This window comes from Saimiri boliviensis, chromosome 17 (assembly GCF_048565385.1).
Source record: "Saimiri boliviensis isolate mSaiBol1 chromosome 17, mSaiBol1.pri, whole genome shotgun sequence".
Classification (NCBI taxonomy): domain Eukaryota; kingdom Metazoa; phylum Chordata; class Mammalia; order Primates; family Cebidae; genus Saimiri; species Saimiri boliviensis.
The window spans coordinates 40,092,294-40,115,494 of NC_133465.1; the positions used below are offsets into that span (position 1 = coordinate 40,092,294).

The window sequence follows — 23,201 nt, forward strand, 5'->3', positions numbered from 1 at the left end:
TCGTGGCCCTTTCCTCCATCTTTAAAGCACATCACTCCAATTTACTGCTTTGTCACATTGCCTTCCCTGCCTCTGACCCTTCCAGCTCCCTCTTATAAGGAAGGGCCCTTGTGACTACACCAGGCTCATGTGGATAACCCAGGATAAGCCTAATTTTAAGATCATTAACTTCCATCTGCAAAGTCCCTTCTGCTATGTAACATAACATTCACAGATTCTGAGGATTAGGATGTAGACATATTTCTAGGGGTCATTATTCAACCTACCAACACTACCAAAGAACAAAACAAGACCTGTATGTAAAGCACCTAACACAATGCCCGGGACCCAACAGGCCCTTGGTAACCTTCCCTCCTTTCCTCTTCCCCACCACCGGACACTTGCGCCTGGAGGGATCACTGCGTAGGCGCACCTTGCTTTCATGCCATAAATACCATACCCTGTTTCCACAGCTGACTCATCCAGCTCCACTTGGAAGCTGTATATCTTCCCACTGAGACTCTGACTGTTCCTGATTCTGTGATGAGGCACCTCTCCTCATCAGGGATATTCTTCTGCTCAGGGGTTGTTTCCTTGCAAGGAAAAGAAATCCTCTTGGGCTGGATCGAGTCATTGTAGAGCTACAACAAGCAATCAAGCATCCAAAGACAGGAAACTAGGCTGCAATGGACTAGGAAACTCCCACTATGCTCCATCTGGACCTTGGCACATCTCTGCTTCTCTCTACTTCATCCTCTCCAAAAACCAGCTTTGGGGCACAGCTCTAGAATCTCCCCCAATACCTGCAGCTTACCCATGGGCCTGGCTGGCCCTGGCTCCAACTCTGGCCCCAACATTGCATGAATGTCCCTTGTCCAACACCATCCCATCCAGCCAGTCTCCCTTTCATTCTGTTGATCAATAGAGATTGATTGGCTCAATGCATTGGTGATCTTGCTGAGTTAGGTCCACCCTAGCTCAATCAGCTGTATGGTTAAGGGGCTGAGATGGCATAGGACAGAGCTAGGTTCTTAGCGCTCTCTCCATACCTGGGAGAGAGAGCAGTCTCCAAAATGGCAATCTGGGCATGACACTTACTCTAAAACACAGATATTTGACAATCACGCTTTTTTTCTTCTTTTGAGACAGAGTCTCACTCTGTCACCCAGGCTAGAGTGCAGTAGCATGATCTCAGCTCACTGCAACCTCTGCTTCCCAGGTTCGAGCAATTCTGCCTCAGCTTCCTGAGTAGCTGGAACTATAGGAGCACACCATTGTGACCAGCTGTGTTTTTTTGTTTTGTTTTGTTTTTGGGGGTTTTTTGGTATTTTTAGTAGAGACGGGGTATCTCCATGTTGGTTAGGCTGGTCTTGAACTGCTCAACTCAGGGGATCTGCCTGCCTTGGCCTCCCAAAGAATTAGGATTACAGCCATGAGTCACTCACACAGCCGACAACCACCCATATCTAAAAGGGACCCAGAACTCTGCTCATATTCAAAAGTGACCATTAGTTTTATTAGTGCTTGGAACACCCAAAAATCATTAATAACAAACTGCCTAATGATTAAGAAAGAGAACTCCATGAATTGCTAATCACAAATTCCCACTTCGTTGCCCTGGGGCTGGCAGTCTAGTACAATAAAAGGCACCAAATGGGCCCAGAGCGTAATGCTGCCAGCTGCTCTGCCCCAGAAGCAAATATGTCCATTTCCTCCAAGGTTTCAGAAAGCCCAAAACATACATGACAGTGCCTAATTGGAGAACTTTAGAAATGTCTTTCTATATTGTTAGACCTCAGACAATTGCTCAGCAAGACAAGTAACCTAAGCCCTACTTCTGAGCTTTCAATGATTAATGCAAAAGTTGCCCATTTAAGGAAATACAGAGTTGAGTCTTGATTCCAAAAAGCCAAGAATTAGAAGGCAGACAGAGAAAGAGATAGGATCTGATCCAGGGCCTGGCGTGGTGGCTCACGCCTGTAATCCCAGCACTTTGGGAGGCCGAGGCAGGTGGATCACCTGAGGTCAAGAGTTCAAGACCAGCCTGACCAACATGGTGAAATACCGTCTCTACTAAAAATAAAAAAATTAGCCGGACGTGCTGGCAGGCACCTGTAATCCCAGCTACTCGGGAGGGTAAGGCAGGAGAATCGCTAGAACCAGGGAGGCGGAGGTTGTAGTGAGCAAAGATTAGGTGCCACTACACTCCAGCCTGGGCAACAGAGGGAGACTCCATTTCAAAAATAAAGAAGAAAAGAATATATGATCCATTGATCAGACCATACCTTGCCCACACTCCAGAATCATGGGGCACGGAGTCACCACGCCCTGGAGGTATCACTGGTGTAGTTTGCAAGTAAGATCTTGTGGTCCTCATTGGCTGCTCACCCAAAAAGGATGTGAGGACATCCCTGTGTAGGTAAGCCTCCACTCATCCCCCCAGTCCACGGAAATGTAGCTTGCACCCATCTGGACCCCTCTAGACCTCGTCTATTTTACACACTGGAGAAAAGGAGGTAGTTTAGAAGACTCTTCATTGAAACAGTGGTGCTCCTGCCCATGGGAGGAGGCGGGAATCCTTCTAGGCCTGAGTTGGCAGCGTTCTGCCGCGCTGCCAAGCCCAGCGTAACACAACACAGAGGGAATGGGAATGAGATTCGTGCTGTGTATGTTTATCAGCCGTTTCCAATTTTGTGTCTGAAATCAAACAGCCAAGGATCTGCATGCTTTGAATTTGAATCTGTCCCTTTAGGGCAGTCACAGGTTATGAATACAGAGTTCCCGGCATGGTGAGCCAGTTATGTACATATATTTACCCTGTGCTTCCCTTTACCAAGGCCTCAGCACAGAGGTCCTGCTGGTCTTATTTTAGCCAAAATTCTTGTGCCAAAAAAAAAAGAGGCATTTCTATTTCCATCCAATAAAGACCATCTGACCATGCTCTGGAGGCAACCAGGCAGCTGATGAAATCTCATTTCCTCTCTTGAACAGTGATCTACTCTGACATCTCCATCCCCAGGTGACCGTGTTAGGAAAGAACTTCGTTTATCACTGATGTTTGGCCTCCACAAAAACAGATTCTTCATTTTCAAAACATCTTCTCCATGGTGGCAAAAGGAAACCAAATACTCATTCTACAGGGCCTCAAAATTGAAATGGAAGTAAAATGAATATCAAAAAATAAAACATCAGAACTTTATGAGTAGCCCTTGATTTTTAGATATTTTGAATGTATGATTTCTTTTATGTGGCCTTAAAGTTATGCCTTCCAATATCTTTGGCCGTGCTCAGGATTTTAAAAAGTTATATGTTGTCTACAGATGTGAAGGGTTGAGTTCTAAATTATGAAACAAACAAAGACATACTTTTTTTTTCTTTGAGACAGTGTCTGGCTCTGTCGCCCAGGCTGGAGTGCAGTGACATGATCTTCACAAACTGCAACCTCCGCCTACCTGGCTCAGGGGATCCTCCCACCTCAGCCCTACAGGCGTGCACCACAATACTTAGCTAATTTTTGGTTTTTGGTTTTTGGGGGGTTTTTTGTAGAGACAAGGTTGTACCATGTTGCCCAGGCTGCTTTTGAATTCCTGAGCTCAAGCCATCCACCTGCCTCAGCTTCCCAAAGTGCTGGGATTATAGGTGTGAGCCACTGCGCCTGGCCAAGATTTATTTTTTGAGTAGGAAAAGATGATACTACAAGCAGCTCCAGAAGTTTCCTGTAAATCAAAGCACCCGACATTCAACTTGGACTCTTAACCAAATCTGAGTCTACATATTTAGCAAGCGTATAATGAATAGCTGATTGGTATTTACTCCTATTTAACTTGCAAATACCAAGAAAGAAAGAAACTGAGACAAGTTTTTTTAAGGCAAATTGGTTTTATTTTTTGCAGAATCAAAGGGCAGTGCAGCTTTCTTTCCCCATTTCAGGTTCTATTCAAGATGTCTGTTTTAAATCTAATCAAAGGCTTCTTCCCTTGCATACCATTCTGAATTCCATACAGCTGGAAAAGTATGACACCATGTTTTGTTTTGTTTGGCATTTAATTTAAGGTCCAGTTTGGCAAATAGGCTGAATTTTGTAGTTAGCCTACAAACTTCATGTCAATTGCACTTCTTCAGGGCTTGATAAAGAAAAAAATAAAACTCAGCCTTCTGTGAGGGGAAATCTCTGGCCACAAGCCACTTATTATGCAAACGTAATTGTAGAAAAGAACCTCAATTTGCACACAGACATTTATCTTGGTACCTTTCCTATTTTAAATAGTCTCAATGCTAAATGGGCCCCTTGCAGTTCATTGATTTCTTTTTCTGTTGTCTTCAAGGACAAGATTTCCTAGAAACAGGGTTTCTAGGAGAATTAACTGTAGAAGGTAGATTGAACATGCTGAGAATACTAGATTCTCCCCAGGGATGGGCAACAGAGCATTGTTCTGGAGCCAGGAGGGTAACCTCACTGGAAACTGAGGGAGGCTGAAAGCCGTGCCTAGAGGCCTAAAACGAGAGGGTGGATCACAAGGTCAGGAGGTCAAGACCAGCCTGGCCAACATAGTGAATCCCCATCTGTACTAAAAATACAAAAATTAGCCAGGCATGGTGGCATGTGCCTGTAGACCTAGCTACTCAGGAGGCTGAAGCAGGAGAATCGCTTGAACCCAGGAGGTGGAGGTTATGGTGAGCTGAGCCTACACCATTGCACTCCAGCCTGGGCAACAGAGCAAGACTCCATCTCAAAAATAATAGTAAGAATAAAGATGTATTGGATATACTCTTTGCTTTGCCTCTAATGCCCTTCTTTAGCCTCTCCCCTCATATTTTTCAGCTAGAAGAATTTCCCATCCTTTGATCCCAGACAAATTGGCACCTTCTCTCTCAAGCCTATTGGTTTTATTGACCAAATGGGGATAACCTCAGAGGAGAAAGGGTTTTTCATGAGGATGGATGAGTAATGGTCTGAAAAGGACCACGGAAGCAGGAGGGAAGCTAATACTTAATCTACACCCCATTGACAAAAACCACGAGGCTGTGTCGCAGCAGACCCTATGGACCTTTTATCATGCCATAACTTAGTATGTTGTCTTCCCAGCTGATTCTACCTCCTCCCCACACCCAAAACCTGTGACCATGAGCCCCAAGGTTCAGGACTGTATCCCAGGATCTCACACAGAATAGAGCCTGGGACATAATCATCTCTGAGAAAACTGCTGAATGAATGAATGGTGGAGGTCCTCTACCCTCAGACACGTAGAAAGACAGGCATCAGTGTTCTCTAAATCAGGAACTATTGAGTGTTAACAGGTTCAGGAAAATTCTGAAGGCAGGAATTCCTTCAGAATTCCTAAAGAAGAAAGTACTGATGCCCTCCCCAGCTCAGCCACAAATACATCATCACATGCCACCCTTTGGCACCTAAAATGTTTTTGACCTGATCCCCAGAAATTTGTAGTCTTCTTTATTTTCCCTCTTACTGGCTCACTCTTACCTTTAAACTCAAGACTGTGTGCCCAAACTGACTACGGCCAAATACACCAACCACAAAACAATCATTGCAGTTGATTGCAATCTGTTTGAAAATGCTGACTCTTGACGGGCCTTACCATGAAAAATGGCCATATACTGGTAAGTGTCCACGTGTCACCCTCCTTCCCCCAGATGGTGTACCTCTAAGTCTTTGAGTGTCTCCAGCCTCAGCCTAAAGTTCCGGGACTCCAGCCCTCAGTCCCTTGGGAGAATCTGAACTTCTTAAGTTAAAAAAAATAAGTAAGTAAAGAATGCTGCTTTCCACTGTCTCTTCACTCCATAGAACCAATGGCAAGGGCAGCTCACAGTGGCAGCAGGGAGGGTGAACAGAGGGAACAAGAGTCTCCACAGGTCAGCCTCAGTACAAGCTCCCTCCACCTTGTGATGGTGGTTCCCAGCAATTCTGCCTGCACTGTCTACCCATTCACTCCACAGCCACTGCCCTGCCCCAGACACACACACACACACACACACACACACACACACACACACACATACACACAGAGTTCATTGTTGGTACCTCCTATCCAGTGCTCCAGCTGAACAAATGAAGTGGCTCTGTGATCTATCAGTGTATCAAGGCTGAACATGATTTCCCAAAATTTCCTTCCCTGTGGCTTCCCATTAGGTTTGACCACAGGTTGGAGCAGAATCATCGCTGTTTTTGTAGCTCACAGGTTGTCCCTTCTCTGATGACTCACCTCCATGGCACTGGGGCAGTGTCAGGTCTGCAACTGTCCCTCCTTAGCCCTCTCCGACTCCTGGGAGAGGCGTGCATTTAGCTCTGTGATGAAGGGCTCCTGCCTCCACCACGGTATGAACACATCATCTAGGCTGCAGGTAGTGAGAACGGCACAGGTTCTAGTCCTGGTGGGTTCTCACTCATGTTCTGTCTTTATTCTCCCCCACTTGAAATCCATCATCCCTTCCTGACTGCCTGCCGGGAGAACGTCACGCTTCAGCGTAAGATGAAAGCCTAATAGAGACTGTTTAACCAACTTCCACAATTGAGGAAGGTCTAAGCTTGTAACTATGTGTATATCTTCTGTTTCTCCGATTGAAACTTGTATTGTCTTTTTTTTTTTCTGTCTGTTAGGATGTTTTGGTGTGTGTGTGTGTGTGTGTGTGTGTGTGTGTGTGTGTGTGGTGTGTGTCACAATCTTGCTCTGTCACCCAGGTTGGAGTGCAGTGGTGCGATCTCAGCTCATTGCAACCTCCACCTCCCAGGTTCAAGAGATTCTCTAGTTCCAAGTAGCTGGGATTATAGGTGCCTGCCACCACACCCAGCTAATTTTTACATTTTTAGTAGAGACAGTTTCTCACCATGTTGGCCAGGCTGGTCATGACTCCTGACCTCAAGTGAGCTGTCTGCCTTGACCATCCAAAGTGCTGGGATTACAGGCATAAGCCACCGCCTACGGCCATGTTTTGATATCTTAGTAACCTTTCTAGGTGGGGAGAGACTGCCCCGCCCTGAGTTAGCCAATTCTTACAGAGTGCAAAGGGCTTAGCCAGGACACACTAAAATAAAAATACACAAACCAATCGATACAGAGCCATACCTCTTCTATCTGGCCAGTGATCTCCAGGAGGCAATATTCGTCTGCCTTCAACATCCCAGGGCTGGTATCAGGCAACTGGTACTCACATGCAAAGTTCATCCTTAGCAACTCCACCCTTCAGCTCGGGGTCACTAAAGTTATTTAAACTAGCCCACAGGCTGTGCCTTCCCTTTCTAGGACCAGAGTACAATCAACTTTGTTTTCCTGAGCCTCTCCTGTGTCTCTTCTCATGGCCACACCTAACTGACCATTACATTCAAAACACAGGAAAAATCCTGGCTGATACAGCATAGACACTGGGAGACAATTCTCTTCTCCACCAGCTCTGCTTCCCCTGGGATTGGACCGCTGGGTCCCTCCTTCAGCCTCACCGCAATGAAAAGGCATTTTCTATCTTCTCTGCGGTGGATGTGATCTTCATTCACCCCAAGCTCTTTCATTCCCATTCCTGGATTATAGCCAACCCAGGGCCCATAAAAGAACCAAATATCCCTCAACAAACGTGACCCAAGCTGAGGCCATTATAGTCTTTTTACACTGGAGCTAACGAGAAATACTCTCTTGGGGAGTATGGAGAAAGCTCCTCCAAAGGAAAAGGGAATGAAACTTAATGAAGCCCAGCAGAGAGAGGTAGTGATGAGAGAGAAACTGACGTGACTCAGTTCCATCACACGCTCCTGATCTTCATCATGACATCACTCATACCAGTGTATGGACATCGCTTCAGGTCCGTGGCCCTTCGCAACTGTGGCCTGTTCATTTTGCTTCCCTAGAGCACCTTTCCACAAAGACTGTCTCCTAAAACACAAATTCCTCAACATGGCAAAGGATTCCACCATCCACTGAGATGGGGAGACCATGCTATAGGCTCAATTGTGCCCCTTCTGAAGTCACTCATTGATGTCCTAAATCCCAGTATCTCCAAGGTTGACTTTATTTGTAAATCGGGCCTTTAAGAGGTGATTAAGTTAAAATGAGTCCTTTAGGAATCTGACCGGGAGATACCAGGAAGGTATACGTGCAAAAGAAAGGTCATGTGAGGACACAGTGAGAAGGGGGCCGTCTGCAAGCGAAGGAGAGATGACCTCAGGAGAAACCAAACCTGCCAACACCTTGATCTCAGAATTCCAGCCTCCAGAACTGTGAGAAAATAAATTCCTGTTTCTCAAGCCACTCCGTGTGTGGAACCATGTTATGCAGCTGATCCAACCAGGATGCTGACTAGAACATCTCCATGAAGAGTCACAGGTGCACTAACCAGGTAAAGGCTCTGTGAAGTCCTGCAGTGAAGATGACTTCTTGCCTTCAAACTGTGTTTCCTGAAGTTCTTTATCTATTCTCCACACAGAGCTGCCATGATCAAGACTGATGGCAGAGAGAAGGCCATCTAGATATCAGTAAGAATTATGTTCTTTCTCTTCAGAAATAAAGAGGTGAAGAGATAATTATCAAAAACATTTACCAACTTATAAAAAAAAAGGAGGGATGTTATAAAAACGTAGACAGCTTCATGATGTAAAGATAAAAGCACCAACGCTAAAACCAAAGTTCAGATTCCATCTCTGCTATTAACTGGTTGGGTGATCTTGGTCAAGTCCCTTCTCCTCTCTGACCTCAGTTTCCCCATTTGTAAAGTGAGTGGTCTGGCCGGTGATCTCTTTAACTAGGTTTTCCCTGAGTCAGAAATTTGTTGGCATGCCAAGATTTCTTACAGATCCACTAGTTAACCTACCAAGGTCTCTTCCTTCTTTCCAGCATTCAGGTTGGTTTCTTCTTGTTGCTATTTTAAATTTGAAAGCATACCTCATAACTTGGTTCCCAGCTCTTCTCTGAAATTTTCAATTTTCCTGGTCTTTAGTTTTTCTTCTCACTCTGTCACCCAGGCTGGAGTGCAGTGGTGCGATCACAGCTCACTACAGCCTCAACTTCCCAGGCTCAGAAAAGCCTCCTACCTCAGCCTCCAAGTAGCTGGGTCTACAGACAGGTACCACCACGCCCAGCTAATTTTTTTATTTTTTGTAGAGATGGGGTCTCCCTGTGTCGCACAGGCTGGTATCAAACTCCCAGGCCCAAGCAATCCAACCGCCTCAGCCTCCCAAAGTGCTGGGATTACAGTCATAAGCAATCAGCACCCAGCTTTAATTTTTTTAATCTTTAACTTTTATCATAAAATAAAATATGATAAATTACCAGAATTTCCCACCCCCACACATTTCCCTTATCCTTTGCTCTTCTTTATCCATGAGTATAAGCATTCATTCCATAGTTACCATTTCAAGGAAGAAGTCACATAGCAAACTACAGAGACGAGTGATTCATTCTTGGCTTTTTGACTGAAAAATCCTAAAATCTGAGTGGGTGTGGGGCATAGAAGAAACATGAAGAAGAGCAAAGCTGGACTCGCTAGAGATTTCCTGGAAAGACTTCTGGTTCCAAAATGGTAACACAAAACTCCTTCCACCCCCTTTCCTTCTGAAAAATTATCTCAGAATAACAAGAGGGAAAAGATACCAGAAATCCAAATTAACCAGGCTACAAGTTATCCATAAATCAAACCGTGACATATAGAAACAGAGAAGGCTGGAGGAATGGAAAAGGGCATGGCAGAGAAAGGTCAAAATTAAACATGCAGAGGAAGAGATCATCAGCAAGAAGAAAACCGGTTCACCCCTCAGACCCGCTGAGAGGCAGAGAGGACTGGAGGCAGCAGATACCTTGAAGGGCGGGGCACTGCAAACTACGTCAATAGAGCCTGTGATGGCCAGTCTTTAGGATGACGCACGAGGATCCCCGTATTCTGGCATTCACACAGCTGCATTTGTTCCTGCACATTGTACCAGGGTCAGTTTGTGTGACTAGCAGAATACAGTAGCAACAACAGTAAGTCATTTCCAAGATTTGGTTATAAAAGATACTGAAGTTTTCACCTGGGTCGCGGTGTCTCCCTGTCTGTCTCTCTGTCTGTCTCTGTCTCTCTCTCTCTCTCCTCTTATGGTTAATATTGTCATCTTGATTGGATTAAAGGATGTAAAGTATCATTCCTGGGTATGTCTGTGAGGTGTTGACAAGATTATCATCTGAGTCAATGGAGTGGGAGAGGCAGACCCACCCTCAGTATGGGTGGACACCGTCTAATCAGCTACCGGCATGGCTAGAACAAAGCAGGCAGAAGAGGTTAAAAGGAGCAGACTTGCTGAGGCTTCCAGCCTTCATCTTTGTCCCTCGCTGGTTGCTTTCTGCCCTTGAACATCAGACTCCAAGTTCTTTGTCTTTGGACTCCTGGAATTAGACCGGTGGCTTGCCAGGGGCTGTCAGGCCTTTGGCCACAGACTGAAGGCTGCGCTGTCAGCCTCCCTAATTTTGAGGTTTGGGGACTTGGACTGACCCACTACTGGCTTCCTTGCTCCTCAACTTACAGACAGCCTATTGTGGGACTTCACCTTGTGATTGTGTGAGTCAGTTCTCCTAAATCAACTCCCTTTCATGTATACACCTATCCTTAGCCCCGTCCCTCTAGAGAACCCTGACCCACACACTCCACTCCACCTTACTTCTCTCTCTCTCTCTCTCTCTGCCTGTCTCTCCCTATCTCATCACTAGCTCTACAGACTAGTACAGGACTTCTCAACTGCAACACGGAAAGCTAGAAGATAATGAAGTGATATCTTAAAATTCTGACTGAAAATTATTTTCAGCCTAAAATTCTTGCCCTGGCCAAACTATTCGTCAGTTGTGATGCAAGAAAAGACACTTTCAGATGCTCACGTACTCAAAAAGAATATCTTCAATAAATAAATAAATAAATAAATAAATAAAAAGAATATCTTCGTGTACCCTTGTCTCAGGAAACTGCCCGCAGCTGTCCTGCACCAACATGATGGACTAAACCACAATAAACAGAGCGGCGGGGTTGAGGAAGCAGAGTTTCCAACACAGGAGAGAAGTAAGGGGCACCCCAGGGTGCTGGGTATGCAGCTGGTGGAGGCACCCATGACAGGCTGGGACAGCGGGACAGAGGGCCCCAAGAGAGATGACTCCAGGGGAGGGGAAAAGGTTTGACTACATGGACGTTTGTATCAACGACTGTTTCATAGAATTATTGGAAGATGTGAGGAGGCTTAGCCAGAAATGCAAAGAAAACAAGAAAGCAAATAAACCTTCATAATTGTTAACATATTCAAAGAGTTGTTCAAGGAAGGGCATAGGATTATAGCACATTCAATAGTGAGCAATAGTGGTATAGTTATAACAATGAAACTCTTTGTATGTACGAACACCTGCAATACAACCAGATTAAACCAGATTAGAGGGACGAGAGCACTGAAGATGGTGAACAAGAGCAAAGGAGTCTCATCTACCGTAACAGGAATTAGGTAGAGAATGTCTAAAGTGGACAAATCAAGAGAAAGCCATATACGCATATTATTTACAAACCTGGAGAAGCAGCTTTTTTTAAATGGAAAGGGCTGTTTCTGGGGAATGAGAAGGAATGGAAGCAGGAGATAGAAAGGGATTTTTAACACAATTTGTCCTTCACAGACTGATGCTGGGATGAGCGGAAGGACGCCTTGGAAACGACAGCAGAGACACCACCAAGACCTTACCATTATGTAAGGTCTTACCTTATGTCAGACTTACCGTTATGTAAGGTCCTAGAATCCATCCTACCACAGGAAACAGTAGAAGGACCCCAAAAAGACCATTCATGAAGTGTCCTTCACCCCACCCAATAAGGGCTTGAAACAACTATTAAATTCAGTCATAGGCCTGGGGTGGTGGCTCACGCCTATAATCCCAGCACTTTGAGAGGCCGAGGCGGGTGGATCACGAGGTCAAGAGATCGAGACCATCCTGGTCAACATGGTGAAACCCCATCTCTACTAAAAATGCAAAAATTAGCTGGGCATGGTGGCATTCGCCTGTAGTCCCAGCTACTCGGGAGGCTGAGGCAGGAGAATTGCTTGAACCCAGGAGGCGGAGGTTGCGGTGAGCCGAGATCGCGCCATTGCACTCCAGCCTGGGTAACAAGAGCGAAACTCCATCTCGAAAAAAAAAAAAAATTCAGTCATAGCAAATGAAGTTACATTTCTTAACCACCTAAGTAAACGGACTGATATTTGCACCTGTTAGCAACCAGCCTGGTAGAACTTTCTGGAATGGTGGAAATGTTCTGCACTGTCCAGTGTAGTAGCCACCAGACACAGGTGGCTATTAAGCCCTTAAAATGTGGATAGTGTGTCTGAGGTCCTGAATTTTTAACTTTATTTAGTTGTAATGAATTTAAATGTCGACAGTCACATGAGGCTAGCACCTGTGATAATGGACAGCGCGGTAAAGTGCCTCCCCTTACATCAGTCTGTCGTTCAACAAACGTGGGGAACTCCTGGGATGAGGCCTTGTTCAAGGAGATCTAATAAAGCATGCCTAGTCTGTTTCCTCACAGAGCACTGGGCTAAGTGGGTGAGGCAGACACTCATGGTTCCCATGCATGGTGCCATCAAGGACAGAAAGGCTGGTAAGAGAGAGCATCACTGTGGCTCCTCATTCAGATTGAGGAGCCCTCTCAGGAAAAGGGGGCAGGAACAAAGCCAGGAACTAACGATCGGACCAGAGGCCAGGGTATCTGCAGGCCTAGGCTTGAGGGCAGATAAGGAGCAGGAGATGAGGTTGCACAGGTGGGTAAAACCCACACTGTCAGGGCCTCTTCACCAGCCTGAGAGTTTATATTCTACTCTCAGTGGCACGAGTAGATTTCCATTTTAAAACAGGAATTAGGCTGTGCACAGTGGCTCACGCCTGTAATCCCAGCACTTTGGGAGGCCGAGGTGAGCAGATCACCTGAGGTCAGGAGTTCGAGACCAGCCTGGTCAGCATGGTGAAATCCCCTCTCTACTAAAAATACGAAATTAGCTGGGTGTGGTGGCGCAGGCCTGTAATCCCAGCTACTCGGAAGGCTGAGGCAGGAGAATCACTTGAACCCAGGATACGGAGGTTGCAGTGAGCCAAGATCACACTATTGCACTCTAGCTTTGGCAACAAGGAAGAAACTCTGTCCCCCCCAAAAAAACAGACCCCAAGCAGGATGGAAGGCTGAGGAGGCCATGGGCAGAGAGTCCCTTCATGAGGATCCTCGGGAAGACTCCCCCATCTAGTGGCACACAGGCAGGGCCCTTTTATAGCCTATGAAGGAGCTCTGGGCTGAAACAGAGTCCCTAAAACCACCTCAAGAAAAACACTTAACTCTGGTGAAATGTAAACTCTAAAAGGCTGGGCTGTTTGCCTTTACACAGGAAAGGTGCCGCACATCAAACTCCACAGAAAAGACACGGCACCCCAAACTCCACAAAAGCCCCCCTACCTAGGACCACATGCTCAGCATCCACACCCTGAAGCAGCTGGTGCTCTGGGGCAGCCTGGTCATGGCCATGACTGAGATCCAGCCAGTCCACGGGCACAGCCATGGCCCTGACACTGCCCAAGGCTCCACCTGGCACCTCCCCAGGCCCTGATGAGCATGTTGGTCTTTTCTCCTTCCCATAACCTGACCGTGGAATGGGTCTAAGCTCTCAGGAGTGTACCCTTTTCTCCATCTGGGGTAGGGGTCCCTGTCTGAGGGCCTCAACTAAGGGGACATCAGTTTAGGCATATCTGGGAAATCTGAGAAATCAGTGAGATGCCCTCCAACAATCTGTGTGCCAAGAGGAAACAAGGGCCTCCTGGGATGTAGGGACCTCAGCTTAAGAGAAAGGAAATGTGATACATAAATTTTTGGAAAGATATTTTTTTTGGAAAGGTTGGTGAAGGTTGGGTGATTCTGACCACAGTCCCGGAAAGAGAAGTTGGCTGGAATAAGAGCCCCATGACAGCCTCTGCAAGGTGGTGTGAGCAGAAGCCAGACCTGCTTTGTAGCCTATGTCCCATGCTTCCAGGGTGACACACACAGCATAAATGCCACCTCCTCTAGAGGACCTTCCAGTAGCCTACCCTAGGTAAATTCTCCTTGTCATATGTTCCCACGGGGTCCTGTGTTCCCTCTCAGCATTTTTCAACTTTCTCTAGCACTTGCCTGTTGGCGAACACACCTCCCTGCTGGATAGAACCATTATGAGGCCACAGGCCACATCCGTCTTGTTTGCTGTTGTATGCTCAGCACCTGCAACAGTGGCTGGCACAGGACTTGAAAAGTCATGATGCAAGTGTAGACACTTTCTCCATTTCAGTAAGGAACCAAGTTTCTGTACTACCCACTGACATCCAGCACCAAAGATCTCCTTAAGGAGCCAGCAGGAACTCAGGAGAAGTTTCAGTGTCCACAGTTCTGCAGGCAGGAATAAAAGCACAGGAAAGCTGCATGCATGTGCCTGCAACCCTGAAACTGACCTAGTTAGCAAACAAGTATGACACACACTAGAACATCCTAAACAGAGGATACCAAGGTCAGGGGCACATCTCTCCCATCGTATGTTTAAAATGCGAGAACTAAGTTGTTGCAAACGGATGTATAGAAAAGTAAAGCCGGGCATGGTGACCTGTGCCTGTAATCCCAGCTACCAGGGAGGCTGAGGCCCCAGAATCGCTTGAACCCAGAAGGCGGAGGTTGCCATGAGCCGAGATGGCACCACTGCACCCCATTCTGAATGACACAGCAAGACTCTGTCTCAAAAAAAAAAAAAAAAAAAAAAAAAGTAAAGTTTCTAATAGAAGCAACAACGTTTCTTCAGCTTTACAGACATTGTCAGATGCCATGACAATATTCATTGTCTTTTCTCCTGACTTTAATCATTCTTCCTCGGCCACAGGACTATCAGTTTAGAATCTGATGTACAGCTCTCAGAGAGAATAACAGACACTTGCTGCTCCAAACTTGACTCCTGAAACAAGATAATAATTCTTTTGACACCTCAGAGACTATTCCATCAATTGGTCAAAAATGGATGAAGCCATCTAAATATATTTCCAGAACTCAGCAAGGGTTGATTTAAGCACATTTGTTTTAAAGAATTGGAGAAGGGACTAGAGAGGAGCCTGCTGATTCTTAAACCCAGAAAAGTCATGGATTTACTACTTGACCGCAGGCTAAAACCATATTAATTTTATTTCAAATGTATGTATCCAAGCTAACAGAGGTTGTCGTGAAAGGTTTAAATCTTAAATCAAATGTTCTTTCCAATAAGGTCATTAGTGACAGGCTGAAATGTTGCAGGGGATGTATTACATGATGGATGTTTGTCATTTATTCCAAGAAAAATGCTACAGTGAGCCTATAGGGTCATTTCTTCAGCCACAAAGGATTCTCAAGGGGCAAAGCTCTCAAGCAATGAAATCCAAATTGCTCTCCTCCCCTTCTCACCATGTTAATTACACTTGAACTTTGCAAGGACGGGCATTCTGCTCTCGATCAGTGGTCTCCCACATTGCCGAAGGAAGTTATAGTCAGTATGTTAAAACACGTGCTCTTCAGGAGATCACCAAACTCCAGAAAAGAAAGAAGGAAGGAAAACCTTACATCATCAGAAAGGTCTGGAGGCTTTGCCTGAGCGTGAGATTGATGGCCATTTCTACATGTTCGTATTTGGGAATAACCAAGGTAACCAAGGATATCACTGGACCAGAGATGGATGCGGATTCAAATTCTACCAGTTGGCACATGACCTGTCATAGGGCCATAAAGTAACAATACCACTGCTTATCCTCCAGCATCTAAAACAGTGCTAATCAGTTAGTTGCAGAATCTCCCTGAAGTCCCTATGAACATTCTAGGGTTGCACAGAACAGAGATAAAAAAAACAACTAGGGACTTTGAGAGTGTGTGGGTGTAGGCAAGGTTAAAACCTGACCCCACCACTTCCTAGCTATATGACCATGTATAAAATGTGTAGCTAAGTAAACACCCTTTCCCTAGTGCCCCACAACTCCTCCAAGAATCCCGTTCTTTGCCCCAGAGCCTGCTGGTATCCACACTGACACATAACTATAATAATCAGCTAGCCAACCGTGGTTGCAATAAGCAGAATACCACTTTTATGTACACAGTTTACAAAGCATTTTCAGCATATAGTAGCTCACATCTTTCTCCTGACGGTCTCTTGATGGAGGGAGCACAAGGCTACTTCCCTGTGTTATAGGCCAGGAAGTTGGAGTTCAGAGAGATGAAATAATGTGCCCAAAACCACACAGCAAAGAGACGTTCCAGGACTAATACTGGGAGCTCCAAGTTCTCTTTCTACACTGTGCCACCTCCTCACTCAGCACCCAGCAGTACCCACCAGTCACCTGGCATCCACAGGGGTATATAAGCCATGCCACAGTCTACTCCAGGAGACCTGTAGGAAACCTGTGGTCCCAGGGGAAATGACTGACAGTGTCACATGACTGCCCTGGGCTGGACTTTAAGAAGGATGTCATCTAAAATAAAATGAAGCCTGGGCAGTCCTTGGAGCAAATAAATTGGCTCGTGCATCACGCTCAAACCTTTTCTTGCATATTGCAAATAAGAGTTCCCAGATGACCATAGAAATGGCCGTATCATGGTGATACTGCTGCTCTGGGCTCCTCTGGTCAACTGTCTTCCACAATATTGGATTTTCTGTTCTGAAACTGCATGGAAAAGTCATTATAGAAATGATAATTCTCGATGTTCATTGTAAGTTGCCAAGATGAACGAGTCACCTTTGATATCATATTCAAGTGGCATTTGGTATGGGAAAAACTTTGTAATTTACAAGTCTTGGGCTGGAAACATCAAGCTACATTAGTTAAGCACAAAATCTGAAAAGTCCAATGGCAGAACAGCCTCTTCTCTTCACATACATCGGAACAAACAGCTCTTCAGGACCACTCCCTCCCTGCTTATTTATGTCTTTGACTGCTAGGGTCAGAGCTACGCCCCCCAGTTTCTAGCAGTCTTATAAGAGGCCTTGGCTAGGGTATGGGAGGCTCTCGCTCCCATCCTGGAGGACTCCATGTACCTTACCTTTTCTGCCAGGAGGGACCTCAGGGATGGTTTTATCTTACAACCTCATTTGACAGATGAGAAAACTGAAACCCAAAGAGTTGAAGCCCTTTGCCCAGAGACAATCAGCAACTAAGATATGAGCTCAGATGCTGATGAAGAAACACACTAAATGAACCGAAGCAGCACACGTTCTTCCTAACTCACCATGCAATAATAAAATCAATTGCTTTTCTTTCTTTAGGGTAAGGAAAACTCTTTTGTGCCACCAAGCTAAGCTCTTGGCCTAATATGATCCTTACATCAATAGAGCAAAAGACACACACATGATGAGTCTCATTTTATAGATGAGGAAGCTGAGATGGAGTTGTGCAAGGCCACACAACGAAGAAGCAGCAGAACCAGATTCCAAATATAGTTTGGCTTAGCTCCCAAGCGCACGCTCGTTCTCCTTCCTCAAGCTGGGGAGTGTACAGAGGCCTCAGCTGGCTTGATCTGGAGGCTGGCACTCACCTGGAATTTGGAAGTGCGGTTCCAGGTAGGCTGCTGCGCACCCGATCCTTGCTCTCCCAGAAAAGAACCCTTTCTGCTTAGCTGTCAGGGGAGCCTGCAGCAGCCAGATGCTTACGGACCACCTGGAGATGTGGAAGCCATTCTCCTGAATGCCCAGAAGGTACCCTCTGTGAACAGAGTAGCTGTGAGTCTCCACTTTTAACTTGCCAATGCCATGACTTAGCCCCTTCCCTCTGGCACTGGGAAGCCAGCCAACTGCAAAGACTTCTGTCAGGAGAGCACGAAAGCTCCGGAGCCAAGAAATGCAGCAAAGGTCTAAGAGAGACATGAGACTCAGACCCATGTGACTCACACTGCCACCTGAAACCTGCCTTGCACTGGCACAAATGCCCTCCACACCAGGCGGCCCGCCTCCCCTGGGCCCTGGGCACCACGCTTCAGGAGTCTGCTCACTCAGAGGAACAGCAGACCGCCTGCCTCTGTATGCTGGTGCAAAAAGGAAAGCAATTGATTTTGTTTGGGAGAATTTTCTGTTAGTCCTTTTTATTATCTCAAGAAGGGTCATGGAATCTACTAAAGCAAAATCAATTACAAGCATGCTGAGGGATGCCAGAGCAGCCCTTTGGCTTTGAGCAAGAGGCAGGTCTCCAGATGAGAAGCCCTAGCCTTTGAGTGGCTGCTGGTCTTGGACTCATGTCACCCTCTACTCTCCATAAAGCACCTTTGTCACCTGACTGATAGCCCTGCCCCAAGACTCACAGTAAGGGACAAGGGGGGGGACACTGGTCCACACTGGACAGACTGATTTCCTCTCCTAGAAGTTGAGAAGTGGGATCCAGAGCCAGACAGCCTCTGAATGTGGCTGGAACAGAAGGAACATTAAAATGGTAGCTGGGGAAAGGGCATCTTCTACCATGTGTTCTAAAAAGCAGGGAAACCTGTCTGAACTGAAAAAGAAGAAACTGATAGAAAAAAAGAAACAAAAACAAAAGACAGTGTGGAACTCTGGCAAGTCTTCAGATCCTGGCCCCAGACCCCCTGACTAGGCATGGCTTCCAGAAGGAGCTCTCTCAGATAAGTCAGCTCAAGCTAGTGCGTGCTGTTTGCAACCAAATATTAGGAGCATTATTTTTCTTCAGTCTGGTAAACGTAAGAAAAATACCCCACAGGTTTGTTCAGATGTTTTCTTTTTTTTGAGACGGAGACTCGCTCTATTGTCCAGTCTGGAGTGCAATGGCACAATCTAGGCTCACTGCAACCTCCGCCTCCCAGGTTCACTCTCCTGCCTCACCCCTCCAAGTAGCTGGGACTATAGGTGTTTCACCATGTTGGCCAGGCTGATCTTGAACTCCTGACCTCAGGGGATCCACCCATCTCGCCATTCCAAAGTGCTGGGATTACAGGCATGAGCCACCATGTCCAGCCTCAGTTGTTTTCATTAAGAAACCATATGTTGGGCCAGGCACAGTGGCTCAAGCCTGTAATCCCAGCACTTCGGGAGGCCGAGGCAGGTGGATCACGAGGTCAAAAGATCAAGACCATCCTGGTCAACATGGTGAAATCCCGTCTCTACTAAAAAAAAAAAAAAATACAAAAAATTAGCTGGGCATGCTGGCACGTGTCTGTAATCCCAGCTACTCAGGAGGCTGAGGCAGGAGAATTGCCTGAACCCAGGAGGCGGAGGTTGCGGTGAGCCGAGACTGCGCCATTGCACTCCAGCCTGGGTAACGAGTGAAACTCCGTCTCAAAAAAAACAAAAAACAAAAAAACAAACAAAAAAAAGAAACCATATATTATTCAAAATATCTGGAATAGGTAAGTCGAGAGAGAGAGAAACAAGCTGTTGGTTGCCAGGGGCTGGGAGAGGGGGAGATGGAGAATGGCTGCTTCAGTAGGTATGGCATTTTCTTTTGGGGTGATGAAAATGTTTTGGAACTTGATATAACTGCTGGTTGTACAACATTGTGAATGCACTAAACACCACTGAGTTGTATACTTTTAGATGGTTATTTTAAGTCCTGTAAATTTCACCTCAATTTTTTTAAAAAAAGCAGTACATTATACCTATGAATATCAGGAAAGCCCAATAAAGATACACACTTTGCCAACTACGTTGCTGAAGTATCTAATTTATTTGTCCATTTACTCATTAATGAGAACATATATACATAGTATTGACCACATGCCAAGCTCTGTGCTGAGAATACTATGGTGGGCAAGGTAGACATAAATCCTTGCCTTGGAGAGCGAGAGTGGACAATTAGCAAGCTGTAACACTAAAGTACTTGTTGTCCACATGAATACTCATAGGCTGAACACTCTCCTACTCTGGTTTCTGGTCTTTGCCAGTTTATTCTGTCATTGGTCTCACTGAAATTCCATGACTCTTGCTGTTTTAAGGGCCCTGATCCTGCTTTACCTTCCAGGATGCAGTTTCCACATCCTGCCCACATTCTTGAGGCCATGTTGTCTCTTACTAGATGGGTATTTTGCCTTTCACCCATCATGGACATCTGAGGAGGTCACAGGGTCACAGGCATAGGACAATGCAGTGAATCCAGGTGATCTTTTGACAACATGAAGGTTCAGGTGCCTCTCAGTTACAGCTAATGCATAGGTTAACAATAGTGATACACAAAACAATTCAGGATATGGCTCATGTTCCAAAACTAATTTGACATTTATGGCAAAGAGAACTTAACCCTAACAGGACCCTGTCCTGGTTCCCTGGGACGGGTCAAAGAGCTCAGTTCACCAAGGCTGGGAGTCTTATGGAGAAACCAGAAGCAACGCAGTTTCTCCAGAAGGTGCTGATTAAATAGAGGAGATTGGGCAAATTGTTTGATTCCATTTAAAATTATGAGAAAAAACTCCAGGAGACCTTGTATCACAATGTCAGCCACTGCAGTTTTCTGTGACAAAGCTGGCCATTCAGAGCCCGGTTACCAAGCCCTGGCAGCAAGAGTTTATCTTGCATGATGGTTTATGTTTATGTGTGTGTCTGTGCTTGTGTGTCGTTTTATGACTGTAGCATATAAAATTGCTGTTTTGTTTTGTTTTTGGTTTTGTTTGAGATGGAGTCTCACTCTATCGCCCAGGCTGAAGTGCAGTGGCACAGTCTCGGCTCACTGCAAACTCCCGCCCCCCAGGGTTCAAGCGATTCTCATGCCTCAGCCTCCTGAGTAGATGGGATTACAGGTGCCCACCACCATGTCTGGCTAATTTCTGGATTTTCTGTAGAGATGCAGTTTCACCATGTTGACCAGGTTGGTCTCAAACTCCTGACCTCAAGTAATCTGCCCACCTCGGCCTCCCAAAGTGCTGGGATTACAGGTTGTGAACCACCGTGCCTGGCCTAAAATTGCTGTTTTTCTAAGACCAAAACAGCTAGGTCTCCAAAATGTTATTTGGTTCAAACTAAAGTTTTGAAAAATGGAAAATTCCATATTCATGGATGATTTATTCATAACCCTCCTCTGAAAGTTTGCTTTTCAAAACCAAAAGCAACACAAAGAACTGATTCGGCTTTCAGTTGATGAGTATAAGAAGTAAGGACCTGGCAGGGCACGGTGGTTCCCTCCTGTAATCACAGCACTTTGGGAGGCCAAGGCGGGCGGATCACTAGGTTAAGAGATCAAGACCATCCTGGCCAACATGGTGAAACTCCATCTCTACTGAAAAAAAAGAGAGAAGAAGTAAGGGCCTGAGGGAGAGTGGGTCATGCTCTCAATCAGACCCACTTGCTGGCATCTCCGGCAGGAGGGCTCACAGCCACCTATCAAAGGCATCATCTGCTGGAATCAAGTCAAACCCTGCATGTTCTGCTTGGAACCCCTGTTTGCCTCATTTGCTTGCAAGATTATTTTGTTCTCTGCTTCTGTTTCCCCTTCGTGGACTCTAGCACTTCCTCTGCTTCTCAGCAATTGTGAAGGCTTCCAGGACTGCAAGCTCAGTCTGCAACTCCAATCCTGGCTTCTCTGACTGCAAATGTCTTTTTCGTACCATACACCCCCTCCTGAACGCTCTTTCCCCCTTACACCCATTCAGTGTCAGCACACCACAGGATGGCTTTCATGAATGTTTTTAAAATGTCTCAGAAGTGTATTACAACGGAAAAGTTTGTTGTTTTTATCCAGATCTATTCCACTAAAAATGTGGGCTGTCTTGAGAAAACTTTAAAAAGGCAGGATGCTGCTTTCAGAGAAAAGAGACTCTGGGAGAAGCTGGGAGCCTTGCAACCTTATTGAGGACCTGGGGAAACAGAGGCCTGGGAGATAGCAATGCAATAAGGGGCAGAGTTGGCCAGAAAAACAGATGCTGTCCAGGAAGGGATGAACCCTCAAAAGCTATTCATAGGAATTTTCAGGGTCTGATCCACCCCAGGGGGGCTTCTCCAGGAAAAACATCCCAAAGTCACATACCCTGAGATGGGTAATGTGGCCTTCGGGTTCAGACACTGCTGCTGGCTGTCCTGTGGGAGGAAGGTAGAGACTGAGAAAAGGGAAGGGAAGTGAGCAGAGGAAATGAAGAAGCTGACTTTACAATGGTGTGGAGGTGCCCACCAACAAGGCTTGTCCAACTTTATTGTTTACAAAGCAGGCCACTTCACCTAAACAAGGCTCTTTAGCTTGGTGATGTTATACAAAGAGTGAAATATTTGGGACACAGTCATACTAAAATATTGTTCATTGTTTATCTGAAATTCAAATTCAACCTTTGTCCTGTGTTTTACTGGCAATCCTAGGAGAGTGGGGAGGTTTCTAGAAGAGATACAGAACCGCCTACCCAGCCTGTGATGACAGCCTACCCACACCTCTCCCCCGAGGTGAAACCTACACACTGTCAGCACAGATGAGGGACAGGCTCACATTTCAGAGGGCAAGTCAAGAGGGATCAGGATGAGGATGCGACAAAGAAGTGCTCCCAGCTCCCTGCATCCAGCCTGGGCTCTGGCCCCGTTCCCAGACCAAGAGTCTAAGCATAAACGATGTAAGTAGCTCCCACACCTGCCTGCCCATCACCTCCAGGAAGTATTGTATCCCTCACCCTGTGACACCTTCCCCAAAGTCCACTTGTGGTCCCTACAGCAGCATTCTTAAATTTTAATCTTGACCACGTACAGGAGAACTATAAATAATTATGCAAATGGTTCACTGTAAAAGAAATGGAAAATAGAGAAAACCCTAAGTGAAAGAACAAGAGGCAATCCCATTGTGCTGAAGTGTTCTCTCGCAGCCTTTTCAGATGCATATATGAACCTCTTTTTACATAGCTGGCATCATACCATACATTTATTTTTTTCCCCTTGTTTTTACTCCAGCTGTTTTTTGGGGTATTTTTTGGTTTTTTGGTTTTTTTTCATTTTTTTTTCCATTCAATTCAACTTTAGTCAATAAATATTTACCAAATGCCTGCTCTGGGCACCTCACTGTGTGTAGAGCAGTAAACAAGCCTGACACAGTCTCTGCCCTGTGATGCTATGATTCTGGGTGGGAGTCAGACACTGAACCAGGGAGATAAAAAGTGAATTAAGTAGTCTCTTACAAAGTCTGCAATATAATTCAATTGTACATTTTGCTTTTGAGGAAATACGTTCTTAGAAATACAGAGAGAATATTCTAAAGGGTTATATTTAAAGTAAATATTTTGTGCATAACTCTAAGTGGTAGAACATT

General features: G+C 45.7%; 1 long non-coding RNA gene across 1 annotated transcript in view; it reads right to left on the bottom strand.

The window, feature by feature from the left end:
* Nucleotides 1-18,738, bottom strand: part of LOC141581854 (uncharacterized) — a 77,154-nt gene extending 58,416 nt beyond the window's left edge. The window contains exon 1 of the long non-coding RNA XR_012514635.1: nucleotides 17,527-18,738. This is a non-coding gene — a long non-coding RNA (uncharacterized LOC141581854). The remainder of the gene's footprint in view (nucleotides 1-17,526) is intronic.
* Between the last annotated feature and the right edge of the window lie 4,463 nt (nucleotides 18,739-23,201).